A 17255-nucleotide genomic window follows, 5' to 3' on the forward strand; every position below is an offset into this window, starting at 1 on the left:
TGGAAGACAATAGAGCCTCTGATAAACCACATAAATTTTAAAAAGATGTTTTTAAATTGAAAAGTTTTTGCTTATGGCATAAGCATAACCAATTTTTTGTGTTTCTTTGTTTAGGTATGGGATATTTAGATGGGCCAAATGGCAGTTTAGCAGATTTAGCAGTTTGTGTGTGTGTGTGATTTTTGTATAACATAAATTTTAATGGTCCTGTGGGCTTCATTATTTAGGAATAACATGGCATATGTAACCAATTTCTCTCTCTCTCTCTCTCTCTCTCTCTCTCTCTCTCTCTCTCTCTCTCTCTCTCTCTGTCTTAACTGTACGGAAGGGGTGGGGTTGTAGAGTCTGGGTATATTGCCCAGGTCCGTCTCAAACTCCTGGGCTCAAGTGATCCTCCAGTCTCGGCCTTTCAAAATGCTGGAATTACAGGTGTGAGCCACTGTGCCGGGCCCAATTCCTTATGGTTACACACTGATGATGAAAACTGCCAAAACAGGGAAACCAAAACTAAGAAGGCAGTGAAGACAGTGATGGTTCTTAACTGGGGAAGACCCAAGGCACTTGCAAAACGACCACCGGACTCAACCCCCTAAAGATCCCAGGATCTGGGTCTGGGGCAGGGCAGGAGACTAGGGAACTGAGAAATCTCCCCAGTTGTATGTAATTAACAATCACTGGATCACAGCGAGATAAGAAAGGCCAGCCGCCATTTAGGGGTTAAGCAAAAAAATCCGAGAATCGGAAATCAGTTTTCAGCTGAAACAAAGTGCTGGGGATCTGGAGCAGCGGTTGGTACAGCTCTGCCTGCGCGGAGCGCTCAAAGCTTACTGTAATTTTTCAATCGCTTATAAAATGAGATCAGTATTCATGTTACCGACAGAAGGTTGTTAGTGCCAGCACATGTTAGTGTTCTAATACGTACTGAAGAATACCTCGCTTAAAGAGAACCAAAAAAAAAAATTAAAATAAAATAAAAAGCACCTCATTCTCACTGAGCATATACAACGAGGGACATACACCAATTGAGGAACCAAAAGCCTAATTAGCAGGTAAAGGCGAGCGACGAGGATGGGATTCGAACCCACGCGTGCAGAGCACAATGGATTAGCAGTCCATCGCCTTAACCACTCGGCCACCTCGTCACGTGCCTGACAAGCTCCGGATATACAATGTTTCTTTACTCAACAGTTGAATTTAGCAATTCCTATTGTTTCGCTAAATGTTTTCAGTGATGAAAATGATGGATAAATGGCCTTCTTACAATCATAAAGGAAGAAAAACTAAAAAGAAGAGGGGAGGGAGGAACGGACTCGAATAAAGATGACAAAGTATAGTTTTTAAGGAAAAAATAAGAAAAATTAAAAAGGAAGAATGGAATTAGTGACGGTTCCTGTTTCTAAAATCAAATTAGATTTTGTCTTTTCTGTTGGGTCATGTATATGAACACCGTCATTAAACCAGTTAAGTCAATTGTTGCATCCCTGGACGCTCCTTGGTAGGATTCTCAGAAGGATGCCTGCCATACGATGTCATCTAAGAAATAACCATCGCCACTCCTAGAAGCCCAAGTGGGTGACTGGTAAAGTGGTGAAGTGATGGGTTACAGTCAAACTGATTGGTTCTCAATGACAGACCCTAGATTTTGGATTGTATCTTGAAGAATCGTGGGGCCATTTGGGGAATTTTGGTTTTGTTTTGCTTATTTTGTACAAAGAAATGTGACCAAAAAAATGATACTTGGTTTTGTCATTTTTATCTTTTTTTATTTAAATTCTAAATTTTTTTAAAAAAAATTCTTTTTATAGAGACAAGGTCTCACTATGTCACTATGTTGCCCAGGCTGGCCTCAAACTCCTGAGCTCAAGCAATCCACCCACCTTGGTTTACCCAAAGTGCTGGGATTATAGGCATGAGCCACCGTGCTCAACCTTTCCTTGGTTGTTTCTGTCTCATTTCATCACAATCAGAAAAATCAGTCTGATGCTAATGTTCTGTGAGATTAGGTACAGCAGAAGAACCCCATGATCCAGCAGTGACTGCCTGGCCAGTTCCTGACAATATGCAGGCCTAGTGAATCGGGTCAGGTCAGTTCCTGAATACCACGGGCTGCTTTTCCACCTATACCCAATAAAATGACAAAAACAATAATATGGTGCATGTGTTTGTTTTGACATGATGTGGCATAAAAAAAATAAGGCCAGGCACGATGGCTCACACCTGTCAACCCAGCACTTTGGGAGCCCGATGCTGGAGGATGCTTAGGCAACATGACGAGACTCCGGCTCCGCAAAATACACAAAACGTTAACCTGGTGTGGTGGCTGGTGCCTGGAAGGCTGCGGTGGGAGGATCAGCTGAGCCTGGGTGGGGGGAGGCTGCATCAAGCCATAATTGCACTACTGCACTCCAGCCTGGGCAACAGAGTGGCAGAGTAGGACCCTGTCTCAAAAGCAAAGCAAAGCAAAGAAATTAAGAATATGATCGGGATGAAAACTCTATACTCTAAGGACGTTCCAAGGAATGACCTAATAAATATTAAACATAGTAAGTCTCAAATCAGCATCAAAACATAGCAGGCCAAGAAATGTATGAACTTTTATTTTTTAAAGCTTCAGTTTGCTATAAATTCTAAAGTGTTCTCAAAAGAAAAAATATTGCTTGGTCTTGATAGTGGTCGGATTCGGAATTATAAAGCCCTATAAACAAATCTGGACCTGAAAGGTTCATTGGTTCTCTGCTTCATTTGATCTTTTGATGAATATTTATTGAGCATCTCATATGTTCCAGGCATTGTTGTAAGAACAGATGTATATACCAGGCACGAAATTCCCTGTCCTGGTGAAAGCTAATTATGTCAAAATAAGCAATAAACAATTTATAAAGCAAAATATAAGCTGAGCACAGTGGCTCACACCTGTAAACATGGCACTTTGGAAAACTGAGGTAGGCAGATCCCTCAAACGCAGGAGTTCAAGACCAGCCTGGGCAACATGGTGAAATCTCATCTCTACAAAACAATACCAAAATTAGCTGGGTGTGGTGGCACACATCTGTAGTCACAGCTACTCAGGAGGCTGAGGCAGGACAATCACTTGAACCTGGGAGGTTGAGGTTCAGTGAGCCAAGATTGTGCCACTGCACTCCAGCCTGGGTGAAGAAGTGAGAACTAGTCTCAACAAAAAAAAGAAGAAGAAGAAAAGAAAAGAAAGAAAGAAGAGCAAAATAAAATGCACAGTATGTCAGAAGATACTAAATGCACAGGAGTGGTGGCAAGTTAACCAGGGTGATCAGGGAAAAATTAGCTCAGTGGTTCTCCGTGCTGCACATTTGAATCCACAAGGAACTTTTTTTTGTTTTGTTTTGTTTTGTTTTGTTTTTTTCCTTTCATGAATACCAATATGAGGAACGTTTGAGAAGTATTCATGTCCAGCATTATCCCTATACATTCTAATTCACTTGTTCAGGCATGATATTAGAAGACGGTAACAGTCAAGCTCTTCAATACTGGCTTAATTATAAAGGAATATACACAGAGGAAAACTAATTGTTTTCCTTTTTTTTTTTTTTTTTTTTTTTAAAGACAGGGTTTCGCCATGTTGGCCAGGTTAGTCTTGAACTCCTGACCTCAGGTGATCCACCTGCCTCGGCCTCCCAAACTGCTGAGATTACAGGCGCGAGCCACCATGCCCAGCCAGGAAAACTGATTTTTAAAAAGTGAGGCCAAGAGATAATTTTCCCAATTAAAAGATACCAGGAATTGCTCCCAATACAGCACTTCCTAACCAAGCAAAAGAAGCTGTCTGCAAAGTATCAGTCATAGCAATAGACCAGCTCCAATTAGGGCTTATTCTACCATGAGGTCTCTGGAGTGTTTAACAGCATGTTGGTCACGCTTCTTGTGTATTCTCTTCCCTGTGAATGTCGGCTGGATTTAGTGATCTGCTCGTAATCTACAGAATATAGAAAATGTGATAGGATATTACTTTCATGATATCTCATGTGAGATATGTGTCTATTGTTTTAAGCTTCCAATTTGGGGGCCATTTTTTATACAAGAAATAACTAATACATTCGGGAAGGGCTGATCGGCCATAGAGCAATGGATCCTATGGGTGGGAGGGAGTATATTGAGAAGGTAAAAATGCAAGACATCAGAAATTTGCCAAATCCGAGTTCAGATGCTAATCATTACATCATAAAGCCTTTCCATAAGATTCTCCTCTTGCAACTTGTGTATAAGTCTGATATAAATCTATACATTATCTTCTTGAAAAAAAGTTATAACTGATAGATTAAATCTAAAGAGCATTAAAAATGCCTACTATTTGTTGATAGAGGTCATCGTAAGCTAAATAATGATCCCCAAAATAGGTCCATAACTAATCCCCAGAACCTGTTGATATATTACCTTATGTTACCTTAAGTGGTCAAAGAAATTTTGCAGATTGGATTTCATTGAGGATTTTGAGATGGAGAGATTATCTTGGATTATCTAAGTGGGTCCAACGTAATCAAGAGGGTCCTTATAAAAGGAAGGCAGGAGGTTCAATCAGTAGTAGAAAATGTAACTATAGAACAAGAAGTGATACAAGGAAGGGCCACTAGAAGGTGAAAAATCGAGGAAAACGAATTATCTCATGATGTTTCCAGAAGATACACAGCCCTGCTAATACTTTTGTTATAAACTTCTGATATCCAAAACTGCAAAAAAATTTAATTTGCATTGTCTTAGCCTGGGATGGTGGTGTGCACCTGTAGTCCTTGCTACTTGGGAGGCTGACAGAGGACGATTACTTGCATCCAAGAGTTTGAGGCTGCAATGAGCTATGACTGCGCCACTACGCCATCATATCCAGCCTGTGTGACAGCGTGAGACTCTATCTTGAAAAAATAAATTAAAAAAAAATTCACATTGTCTTGAACCACCAAGTTTGCAATAAGTGTTACAGCAGCAATAAGAAGCTAATACAGAGCCACTAAGACAGTGCCATGAATAAGGGTTAAATAGAAGAAAAAGTTTACAGTGCTTTTTCCGGAACAATTTTTAGAGGCCAGAGGAGTTCATGGGACTCTTCTTTTGCTGTTATTGAGAACACTGGAGGATATGTTTTGAACTGTAGGGAGAGTCAACAGAAGGAATTTAGAGTCCCATCAACAGTTGGGATCAATGTATTTGGAGTCCAGAGTGTTAACCATTATACCATGGTACCTTTGTATAACAAAGGTTCTAGGGAAGATGTGTACACTGTTGCATCTGGTCAGTTAATTTTTAAAATAGGCATAGATTCAATGTAAGGAACACTAATAGAGGGCTTCTCATAGGGAGAAAAATGCAGATCCCTGGATGACTCAATTTGTGGGTTGCGTGTTTTCATGCCTCAGTCCAGTTAGCATATGGAGAATTCAGAGTAAGCTCTGAAGAAGAAAAAACTCACAGGTGGGGCCTCTGACACATAAAACTTTACTCACCCCAGCAGATAATTAACTTACAGGAATCTAACTGACCTTCAGGCTCAAGCAAAGCTTTCAAAAGAAGAATTTCTAGGGATACATGAGGGTGATGGGCAGAGGGCAACTTTCAGCAGCCAGAGGAAAGAGCAAGAAGCTGGATGTTGCTCCAGAAAAGGGCAAGTCCAAGTCTAAGAGAGTATCTATTCATGCCAAAGTGCACTTGCCCATTTGGGTAAACTCAAGAGCAAGGTTACCAAAACTGAGACAGGTCCTCTGAGATTTGAAGCCTAGGTGCTAGACCAGGCTTAAGTCACCAGGATATGGAAGTTGAACCTCTACTGAAAGACTAATGTGTACTTTTAACATACTGGTTCATCTTTCAAATAATGTGAACAATACATTAGCTTAAAGAGTTTGGATGGAGTCCCAACTGAGTACAGGCAGTAGAGGCTCTAAGATGTGTACAACTGTGCCATTGTGCAGTCCAAACATTTTAAGGACAGTGTTACTGCTTCAAAGCAGATGGAATGCTTTAAATAGGCTCTAGAAAATAAAGAAGCAGATTGAGGGCTGTAAAATATAAATTCTTAATCACTGGAGCCAAGATTCTAACTCACCAGAATCTGAGAAACTGTGAGCAAAAGGGCAAAAAGAGACATCAAGTAAAAGAGGACTATGGCTAAAATTTCAGAGGTCAGTAGGTATAGAAAGTTTTCTCCAGGGCAGGGCGCCATGCTGATTGGCGGGAGGTTATTGGCAGTGCTTGCAGCCATGTGGGTATACCTCGAAGGTGGGCTAATGATTTAGGAGAAATTGGAGGAAATTTGACCAAGACGTTGCTAAAGTCCCAAAGAGATTTGGACTCAAATTCCTGGATTCATCCAGGGTGGTGACCAATATACTATGGGATCCTTACAAGACGCGGTTGCTGAGACAATTCTTAAGTAAGTCCTTGCATTTTGAGGGGCCTACAAAGAAGATAACCTTTGCAGGAGGGGCCTCTGACACCTAAACCATTAAGCACCCTGAGCACGTAAATACCTAGAGTAACTGACTGCCTTTGGAAACTCAGGGAAGAGTGGGTGTTAAGAGACAAAAACCAAGATTGTGCAAGGACACGATACTACTCAGAAGCCAGAAATGAGAATCAGGAGTTACATGACACTTGCTAATCGGGAGAAAAAAAGCACAAATGAGAAGGTAAATCCACAGACCAGGATGTGTTGACGATTTAAAAGAAGCAAAAAGGTCAACAGAGTCACCAATGCCAAAGCAGGTCCCACTAAGATTTGAACTCAAGTCACCAGATTCAAAGTTTTGAAAGCTAACCATGACACCATGGGGCCACCCACGACTGCTTATTTCATGAATATCTATACATATTGATTACAGAGCATGTCATCTATTTGATGCAACATTCTATTAATATTTATTTAATTAACGCTATCTGCATCCCGAATAGCAGAGGCTCCAAGAGAGTCACGTACACTACAAACATACCTGGACCAGGTCCGTCTTAGAAACTGATAAAACTTGAACCCATTTGAGTACTGTTCAAAAAAGGAAAGAACCGAAGTCTGAAAGGTGAAAGATGTATCCTTAAACTTGGTATGATAATCTAAATCTGGGGGACTCGTGTCCAGCAGGAGAGGAGGGGCAAGAGAGGTCAGATGTGAAATGTCGGGTGAAAGATGAGAGGACGCTGTTCTGTAGGGAAAGCATCGTGCTTCCCACTGGGACGGATGTTGAGGTGCTTAGTGTTCAGGTGTACGCTCCTCGGCGTACAAGGGTAATTTGAAAGAAGGGAAGAGCACTAAAACAACAGCAGGTCCCACCGAGATTTGAACTCGGATCACTGGATTCAAAGTCCAGAGTGCTAACCATTACACCATGGGGCCAACAGCATGCTGGGTCCCTGGCAGATTTTTGATAATGTCAATGTAGTTGGTGGAATTGGTCCAATGAAAGTGCTGTTTACTTTGGCGTCTCGAAACAGGTGCGAATTGCCAGATTCCAAGAAAGCAACAAAACTGCTCTGGCAGATGGAAAGCAAGAACAGAACTGACCTTTCCAAAATCGTGTTCTGACCTTCCCACAGAGATGATGAATAGGAACATTTCCTTGATTAGTTATAACAGTGCATTTGCTGAACTTTTTGGTCATGATACGTTTTTCTACTTACGGATTTATAAAAGAAAATACCAAAACTTAGAAATCTCTTAAGACATGTATGAAACAGTTTTGGGGATTCTCTATCTGATGTTTCCTTCTCTGCAATTCTGACCTCAGAAAGTACGATGACAGGAGGGGAACCAGAAAGGATCTGTTTGAGATACTGATTCCTTAAGTTAAAGGCAAGAACGGTTTGGGAAGTCAGACACGAGCTGGATTTCAGATAGGAAGACAGCATTTCAGGAAGACTTAAAGGCAAAACAGCTTGACCGTTTTTCCATCATTTTTATAGCAGTGTCAGAAGTTACTAGTATTTTCAAGTTACTAGTAATTTTCAAGTTACTTTCCCATGTAACCCTTCACAATTTTTTCTGTCTTGTTATAAGAAAGGACTAAAACTACCTGCTTCCACTTTTATGGAGAAAGATAACAGCAGAAAAATAAAAAGCACTACTCCATGTTATTCTGTGATTGCACAGGCAGTGCACCGGATTTCCTCTACCTGAAAAGAAAAGAACCCACCGTAGTCGGCAGGATTCGAACCTGCGCGGGGAAACCCCAATGGATTTCAAGTCCATCGCCTTAACCACTCGGCCACGACTACGTGCCTCCTCTAAAGCTCTGGATATATTCCCATGAGGAATATATGTGTTTTTTTTTTACAGATATCTTTAAATTCGTTCATTTTGACAATGTAACAGCTCTGGAGCGTCCCTCATCCTGGTTAAAAATAATAATAATAAAAATTCTGAAGATTTAGATATTAGCTAAGAGAGATATTGCAAACTGCAAGCCTTGTCTGATGTAGAAAGTAAGAAAGACTTCACTTCGGGGCGCATGCCAACCCCTAAAAGTCTCCATTACCTCTACACAACAAATTAGTCGGACTTACAGTTACTGAAGGTTGCAAATTTGCATTTCTACCTGGATACCTTGTGGAGTCTTAACACGGGTCAGGTCCGCTAACGTTTAGCTCGCCTCATTTAAAGCCCAACCCCACCCCCCTTTTTTGGACATCTTATTTAGTCTTCAAGTAAAAGACGGAAAGACACCTAGCAGAGGATGGTTTCGATCCATCGACCTCTGGGTTATGGGCCCAGCACGCTTCCGCTGCGCCACTCTGCTGGCACAGCGAGAACCTTGTCAAGCATGTATTACAGGCTACAATTTTTGGCATCTTCCTAATTCTAAATGATTTCGTTGTTTGCGAAATTTATTCCGAAGAATGAGAAGTGCACACTGACCATCCATATCGGGCTGCACGCCACTTTCAAGCACCAGAGGTTTAGAAATCTCCCTTGAAAAATCCGAATCAGCTGAAAGTGAAGTTCGCTCAAGTTCGGACGGGAGTGTGTTTCGAGTGATTGGAAAACCAGGCGCAGGCTACCAGGAGCAATGTATAAAGGTGAAGTCATAAATCCCTGTGTAAATTTCAGCCATTCCTGGATACCGGAGGGAGTCATTATTATTTCCAAACATTGTTTACTTGCAATTCTCATCGAAAATGTTCGGCGTAAAATCGTCAGCCGCCTTGTGCAAGAACCGATCTTAAGGCTTCCGCGCGGCAGGAAAGAATTCCACCCAAGAACCAGCATTACCAGACGCCGCTAAGACGGTTTGCTTCGTTTTTCACATCTCATATCGTCCTTAATAAGTAAAAAAGTCAGAATGTATGTTCTCTATCTATAATGTTTTTTAAATCCAATCAAATATTATGTCTAAATATTCTGAGTAAACGTTTGAGCAGAGAAATAAGTAAATAAGTAAAAATACTGCGGTGGCTCACGCCTGTAATCCCAGCACTTCGGGAGGCCGAGGCGAGCTGATCACTTGACATCAGAAGTTCGAGTCCCGCCTGGCCAACGTGATGAAAACTCAGCTCTGCTAAAAATACAAAAATCAACCGAGAGTGGTGACGTACACCTGCGATCCCAGCTACTGGGAAGGCTGAGGCAGGAGAATCGCTTGAACCTGGGAGGCAGAGGTTGCAGTGAGCCAAGATCGCGCCACTGCACTCCAGCCTGGTGACAGAGACCCTGTCTCAAAACAAACAAATTCTCGGAACGTTTGAACGTAGAAGTAAGCAGACAGCCTGCTGATACGAGACCCTTGCAGACTTTCAAAGTGAAAAAGACACGCCTGTAAACCCGGCATTTTGGAAGGCTGAGGCGGGTGGATAGCTTGAGGTCAGGAGTTCGAGACCAGCCTGGCCAAAATGGTGAAACCCTGTCTCTATTAAAAATACAAAAATGGCCGGGCGCGGTGGCTCAAGCCTGTAATCCCAGCACTTTGGGAGGCCGAGGCGGGTGGATCACGAAGTCAAGAGATCGAGACCATCCTGGTCAACATGGTGAAACCCCGTCTCTACTAAAAATACAAAAAATTAGCTGGGCATGGTGGCGCGTGCCTGTAATCCCAGCTACTCAGGAGGGTGAGGCAGGAGAATTGCTCGAACCGAGGAGGCGGAGATTGCGGTGAGCCGAGATCGCGCCATTGCACTCCAGCCTGGGTAACAAGAGCGAAACTCTGCCTCAAATAATAATAATAATAATAATAATAATAATACAAAAATGGCTGGGCGTGATGGCTCACGCCTATAATCCCATCATTTTGGGAGGCCGAGGCAGGCGGATCACGAGGTCAAGAGATGGCGACCATCCTGGCCAACATGGTGAAACCCCTTCTCTACTAAAAATACAAAAAAAATTAGCTGGGCATGGTGGCCCGCGCCTGCAGTCCCAGCTACTCAGGAGACTGGGGCAGGAGAATTGCCTGAACCGGGAGGTGGAGGTTGCGGTGAGCCATGAACGCCCCACTGCACTCCAGCCTGGCGCCTAGTGACACAGTGAGACTCTGTCTTAAAAACAACAACAACAAAATACAAAAATTAGCCGGGCGTGGTGGCACGTGCCTATAATACCAGTTACTCCGGAGGCAGGAGGATCGTTGAACCCGGGAGGAGGAGGTTGCAGTGAGCCCAGATGGCCCATCAAATGAAACCCAGCCTGGGTGACAAAAAGAAATAAAGGAAGGGAAGGAGAGGGGAGAGGAGGAGAGGAAAGGGAGAGAGAAAGAGAAAGGGGAAGGAAGGGAGGGAGTAAGAAAGGGAGGGAGGGAATAGTAAAGATATGTTGATGCAAATAGTGGAATCGTAAAGTTATGTTAATATAGACAGTAAACTAGGCACTCCGGGCACTTTGGGAGGCGAAGGCAAGAGGATCCCTTGAGGCCAGGAGTTCAAGATCAGCCTGATCAATTGCCCAAGGTTATTTTAAGGTGACTTCTGCATGTTACTCTGCATCATGTTGCAAAATCCCATCAATTACAATTGAACTATTCAACGCATCTTTCCTGATACAGAGTAATCTAAGTTTTATCTGTCGTCTATGAAAACAAACAAAACTACATCTCCCTAGACTGTATATAGGTTCTTTTCCCTGTCCTCTCACTCTTTTTTAAAATCATACGTAACTCTCTTAATAGTCCAAAATCCTGCTTTGGTGTAAATAGTCTGTGATTTCCCCCCTAAATCCCACATTCTCCACTCCTGGCACTCACATTATTAGTCAAAGACCATCCCATTATTAGTCAAAGGCCATCCCGCTTATATCAATGTACTATATCTGGGTCAAGTACATGCTTATCCTTGCCAATTTCATCCTTTATCTTTTTTTTTTTTTTTTTTGAGACCCAGGCTCTATTATATATAATGAATTTATTTAGCCAATTCTCTCTCGTTAGTCTTCCTCGTTTCTTATTATTATTATTATTTTTTTTTTTTTTTTTTTTTTTTTTTTTTTGAGACGGAGTTTCGCTCTTGTTACCCAGGCTGGAGTGCAATGGCGCGATCTCGGCTCACCGCAACCTCCGCCTGGGTTCAGGCAATTCTCCTGCCTCAGCCTCCTGAGTAGCTGGGATTACAGGCACGTGCCACCATGCCCAGCTAATTTTTTGTATTTTTAGTAGAGACGGGGTTTCACCATGTTGACCAGGATGGTCTCGATCTCTCGACCTCGTGATCCACCCGCCTCGGCCTCCCAAAGTGCTGGGATTACAGGCTTGAGCCACCGCGCCCGGCCTTCTTATTATTTTTCACTTCTGTAACTGAATAATACTGCTACTATTTCTCTCCGACCAAACCAAGGGTCAGGCTGCTTATTCTTGGGGCCCAATAATGAGATGCAAATGAACCAGAAAGAAGGGAGTTTCTTTTTCTTTTTTGTTTTGTTTTTTTCCTGAGACTGAGTCTTGCTCTGTCACCCAGGCTGGAGTACAGTGGCGTCATCTCCGCTCACTGCAACTTCCACCTCCCGGGTTCAAGCGATTCTTGTGTCTCAGGATCCTGAGTAATGTAATACCAGTTACTCCAAGATTACAGGTGCATATCACTATGCCTGGCTAATTTTTGCATTTTTAGTAGAGATGGGGTTTCGCCATGTTGGCCAGGCCAGTCTTGAACTCCTGACCTCAGGTGATCTGACTGCCTCGACTTCCCAAAGTGCAGGGGTTACAGGCATGACCCACAAGCCAAGCCAGGATTTTATTTCTGTAACTGGGTACAGGGAGAAGGCCTGGAAATTACAGCCCAAGCAACTCATAATCACAGTTTTCCAGGGCTTATACACCTTCTAAGCTTTATGTCTACATGTAAGTGTGCACGCATTTAAAGATGTGCTCCTGGTGGGCCTTGGTTATATTCCACCCTTTGTATCAGGGCACTGACTTTTCTTAGCTTTTCATATTTAACTTAACCACTCATTGAGTACTGAAAGAGTTGTAATGGAGGCCTGCCTGTTCAGCCATTAGGGAGACCTGGCCTATTTCTGCTGTGTCAAATGAAAAAGATTCTCTCCTTGACCAAACTCTAGGCAGGCTCCTCTGTACATTCTTCTCAACTAAGCCTCAATCTTGACCTTAACAGACTAAAGACACTAAAATCGTTTCTAGCAGCTCAAGACCACATCCCTAAGATGACCCTAGTCCCCCTTAAAATGCCTGCCTGAGAAAACTCAAGACTGCCTAAGAAATGCACCGTGGCTCCAAAGAACACGTGAAGTTAGAGTCCCTGTCTCCCATTTCTGAGGGAAGGTAGGAGCTTACCTTCTGTAAGCACCACTTAGCAAACCCAGATGAGGTTCATATGAACCAGTGTCCTCTTTCTGAATTCTGTAATTTTTCACTTCCCTGGCTCCACTGAGCCCTGCTCACCCCCTTTTCTGTTCCTTCATTCTCCCTTTAAAGTGCCCAGTCCCCCCGGGCGCCATGTCTCACGCCTGTAATCCCAGCACTTTGGAAGGCCGAGGCAGGCACCTCACCTGAGGTCAGGTGTTCGAAACCAGTCTGGCCAACATAGCGAAACCCCGTCTCTACTAAAAATACAAAAATTAGCCTGGTGTGCTAGTGCACGCCTGTAGTCCCAGCTACTTGGGAGGTTGAGGCAGGAGGATTGTTTGAACCTGGGAGGTGGAGGCTGAAGTGAGCCAAGATCGTGCCAATGCACCACAGCCTGGGCGGCAGAGTGAGATTCTGTCTCAAAACAAAAACAAAAGATTCACGTCACTATCCCTGGCAAGAGATAAAAGATGGAAGCAAAAAGGCCATTGTAATAACGGAGAGAAGTAGAGAGATGGGATATGACATACGAGGAGGTAAAACTCAGCACAACTTAAGATTCCATTGAGAAGCCAAGAAGAGATGTTGTCCAGGATGGTCCCAAGTTTCTGACTCCAGGTCGAGCGGGGACGAAACTGAGAAAGCATGAAGTGTTTGTTGCAGGCAGATGAGCAAAGGAAGAGTCATGAAGCAAAGAGGTCAGGGGATAAGCATGGAAAAAGCGCCAACGTTTAGGAGTTTGCCTGGAGAAAAAGGTATCTGATGCCAGAGGAGAGCATTTAATTTCACTTTAATGAGGGGCCAAAGAGAGACTGTCCACGAGGGGAATTCTTCGTTTGACAGTCCTAACAGCAAGCCAAGGGCAAAAGAGACGCTGAATGCAGATAACAGAAGGTGTCCTTCCTGTCTTAACCGCCGTCATCAAGCCCTTGAGTTCTTTACACGGGTTGACTGACTAAACATATCTAAATACAGATCACTAAAACGCAACTGCCCTTGACCCCGACGTGATTTGAACACGCAACCTTCTGATCTGGAGTCAGACGCGCTGCCGTTGCGCCACGAGGCCTCGGTTGCGTCTTTTTTTTCTTATAAGTTAAGAATCTAGCCTTCTCTCCCTCCCAATAACTTACTGTTTGATTTGACCTCTTTTCCCAGTTTCGCTAAGGCTTTGCTGAGTAAAATAAGGAAGTTTCCAGATTTAATCATTATCCCCAAACCCAACTAAAGGTTCCATATATTAAAAACAGTTGTTTCTCAAGTCCGGTCTTTCCAGTTCTCGAATTTGTCTTTTTCGAGAAAAACAGTCTGTGTGTTCGGTTTAGATTTGCAGTGAAACAGTAATAAGAACGGTTATGAAGTTTGTACCATTACTTTCTGTAAATGTACTAGACTTCTCCCTCTTCACCAGAGAATCCTAGCCTCGCCCTGCCCCGCAGGACCTGGCCTAGCGGCCCTTGCTTCACCGGTCCGCACACCTGCTCCATCCTCAACCCGCTGGGTTTCAAAAGCCTAACGTGAATAATATCTCTTCCCTAAACAATCCCTTCTCAGTCAGAATCCGCAGGCCCTCTGGTCTCTATAGTGTACACCTGCCAATCAGTTCACAACAATAACCCCAAACAAGCCGCTGACCTTTATTGAACTCACCGTTTTCCACTACCCCGGGGCTTAACTTCCTCCAGCCCAGCGGTTCTCAAGAAGTGCCTCAGGGTCGGCAGCATCAGGGAACCTAGAAAAAGGAAAACCCCACACCTACTGAATCAGAAACTGGACGCGAGCCGCCCGGTCTGTTTTAAATACCCTTCCAGGCGATTGTGTTGTGGGAAAAGTTTGAGAATCAATCCTCCAGCCTCGAAACCCGATATTTTGCTTTTTCAAGAAAATAAGGCGGGGGGGCGATGGCTCAAGCCTGTAATCCCAGCACTTTGGGAGGCCGAGGCGGGTGGATCACGAGGTCAAGAGATCGAGACCATCCTGGTCAACATGGTGAAACCCCGTCTCTACTAAAAATACAAAACATTAGCTGGGCATGGTGGCGCGTGCCTGTAATCCCAGCTACTCAGGAGGCTGAGGCAGGAGAATTGCCTGAACCCAGGAGGCGGAGGTTGCGGTGAGCCGAGATCGCGCCATTGCACTCCAGCCTGGGTAACAAAAGCAAAACTCTGTCTAAAAAAAAAAAAAAAAAAAAAAAAAAAAAAAAAAAAAAAAAAAAGGAATGAATGAATGAATGAAAATAAACGTACAGTATTCCAGGATGGAGGAAGGACAGTATATTAGTTACTAGTGCTCCTGTAACAAACACTGCAGACTGGGTGGCGTAGACAACAGAAATCACTTTCTCACAGTTCTGGAAACTGGAAGTCCGAGATTCACGGTGATTGTCTGATTGATTTTTTTTTCCCCCTGAGGCCTCTTTTGATGGCTTGCAGGTGACTATCTTCTCCCTCTGCCTTTAAATGATCTTTTCTCTGTCGTCCGTGTCCTAATCTCTTCTTACAGGGACACCGGCCTTTAGGATTAGGGCCCTACCTTCATGATCTCAATTTACGGTAATTACCCCATTTAATGACTCTCCAAATACTGCCCCATTCTTTCTTCCCTTTTATTTATTTGTAAATATTATTTCATTCTTTTTCTCCATTTTACAGATGAAATACGGTCACTTTCGGAAGTACTGGAGATTAGGGCTTCAACATACGAATTTAAGGGGATTGGAGGAAGGCTACATTCAGCTCAAACAGGTAGTTTCCAGATGAAGCTGTACTGACAGTTTATGAGCCTGGCATACGGAAAAGGGATGGAAATGGGGGTTCGGTAGTGACCATCTACTCTCTTTGCTTTTCCCACTTCTGGTTTAGGATTTAACTTTCTCAGGGCTGTCAAAATCAGGGACTCCTCCATCAGTTTTCCAGATGACAAAATTTTGTTTCTGTTTTCTTCTCTCCCTATTTGGATGTATATTTTAGTGTTGTTTGAGTGGGATTTGCGAAGTATGCAAAAATGAATTTTTGTGTTTAACCCACAATCTTTACCTGGAAGCATCGTAAGGCAGCGGGGATTCCCTGCGTGTGGAAAGCAATCTGCTTCTGTCTTCGCCTCTCCAGCTCTCAGCTCAAGCATTCCTTTCTCTTCTGGCCTTTCTCTCTGCCAATCGAAAGATAAAGCACTCTATTAGTAGTTTTTGAAGTACTATATTCCTGCCCTTGGTAGTTCGCTAGTTGAAACGTCACAGTATTTTTTTTATAGTTCGACGTATTTTAATAGCAAACTTACAGGAACAGCACAGAAGACAGACAACATTAAAAACTTGTACTTGCATGTAGGAAACTCAGAAAAGCGTGGTGGTTGGATGAAATCTACTCTATGATAACATGCTACAAACATCATTTAGTTGCTATCAATAAGAAATTTACTTTTTTTTTTTTTTAATTAGAGATGGGGTCTTGCTATGTTGCCCAGGCTGGAGTGCAGTGGCTATTCACAGGCGAGAGCCCACTACTGATCAGCACGGGAGGTTTGACCTGCTCTGTTTCCGACCTGGGCGGGTTAACTCCTCCTTAGGCAACCTGGTGGTCCCCCGCTTCCAGGAGGTCACCATGTTGATGCCGAACTTTGTGCGGACACCCGATGGGCATAGCGCACTACAGCCCAGAACTCCGGGGCTCAAGCCGTCCTCCAGCCTCAGCCTCCGGAGTAGCCGGGACTACAGGCACTCACCACCGCGCCCGGCTGTTTTTGTTTGTTTGTTTTTGTTTTTGTTTTTAATCCAAATGCTGGCATTGTCCAGAAAAAAATTAACAGGTTTATTTATAATGATTATGAAGTTGAATCGCTGAACCTTATTCACTGAAACATTTTCAACTTGCATTAATGCTTTACATCTACACATTTATATTAAAAATTCACACCCAAATGAAAATGGAAAAACTGCCAATACCTCATTTCTCTCCCCCATTTTTGCACTTGCAATCATATACTTAGGTACTTTTGACCCCATGGGGGGAAAAAAAGCATGCAGAACTGCCAATAATAGGAAGAAGATAATTTTTTTTTTTTTTTTGAGAATGAAATGTTTCCCATCATAGTGGATTCTGAAGCACGTTCTCCACGTCTGCGGCGTGCTAGCTGGATGTCTTTTGGCATAATTGTCACACGTTTGACATGGACAGCACACAGGTGGGTGTCTTCACAAAGGCCAACCAGACAGGCCTCACTCGCCTCCCGCAAAGCACCGGTCGCTGCGCTCTGGACGCAATCTGTTTTAAAGTCCTGAGCCATTTCCCGCACCAGACGCTGGAAAGAAGTTTGCGAGTGAGAAGTTCAGTGGACTTCCGATAACGCCGAATTCCACGGGGGCCACACGGCACCGGGCCCGAGAGCGATGCGGCGTCCCGACCCGCCCAGCAGAGGGCGCGCTCCTGCGCGCGGCTGTCGGAGCCGGCGGCTTCCCGGGCGCCTCCCCCCGGCGGATTTGCGGGCGGTCGGCTTTGGACGAGCCTCGCTTCTCACGCACCTTCC

At 43.7% G+C, this 17255-nt stretch overlaps 5 non-coding genes across 5 annotated transcripts; all 5 read right to left on the reverse strand.

Annotated features, from left to right (window-relative positions):
• Positions 1 to 1060: 1060 nt before the first annotated feature.
• On the reverse strand, positions 1061 to 1142 carry TRNAS-GCU (transfer RNA serine (anticodon GCU)). The gene has a single exon. It is a non-coding gene; the product is annotated as a tRNA-Ser (tRNA).
• A 6134-nt stretch (positions 1143 to 7276) lies between these two features.
• TRNAQ-UUG (transfer RNA glutamine (anticodon UUG)) lies at positions 7277 to 7348 on the reverse strand. The gene has a single exon. It is a non-coding gene; the product is annotated as a tRNA-Gln (tRNA).
• Positions 7349 to 8144: 796 nt separating this feature from the next.
• On the reverse strand, positions 8145 to 8226 carry TRNAS-UGA (transfer RNA serine (anticodon UGA)). Its single transcript has one exon. It is a non-coding gene; the product is annotated as a tRNA-Ser (tRNA).
• A 449-nt stretch (positions 8227 to 8675) lies between these two features.
• TRNAM-CAU (transfer RNA methionine (anticodon CAU)) lies at positions 8676 to 8747 on the reverse strand. The gene has a single exon. It is a non-coding gene; the product is annotated as a tRNA-Met (tRNA).
• A 4984-nt stretch (positions 8748 to 13731) lies between these two features.
• TRNAW-CCA (transfer RNA tryptophan (anticodon CCA)) lies at positions 13732 to 13803 on the reverse strand. Its single transcript has one exon. It is a non-coding gene; the product is annotated as a tRNA-Trp (tRNA).
• Between the last annotated feature and the right edge of the window lie 3452 nt (positions 13804 to 17255).

This window comes from Saimiri boliviensis, chromosome 4 (assembly GCF_048565385.1).
Source record: "Saimiri boliviensis isolate mSaiBol1 chromosome 4, mSaiBol1.pri, whole genome shotgun sequence".
In the NCBI taxonomy this organism is placed as follows: Eukaryota; Metazoa; Chordata; class Mammalia; order Primates; family Cebidae; genus Saimiri; species Saimiri boliviensis.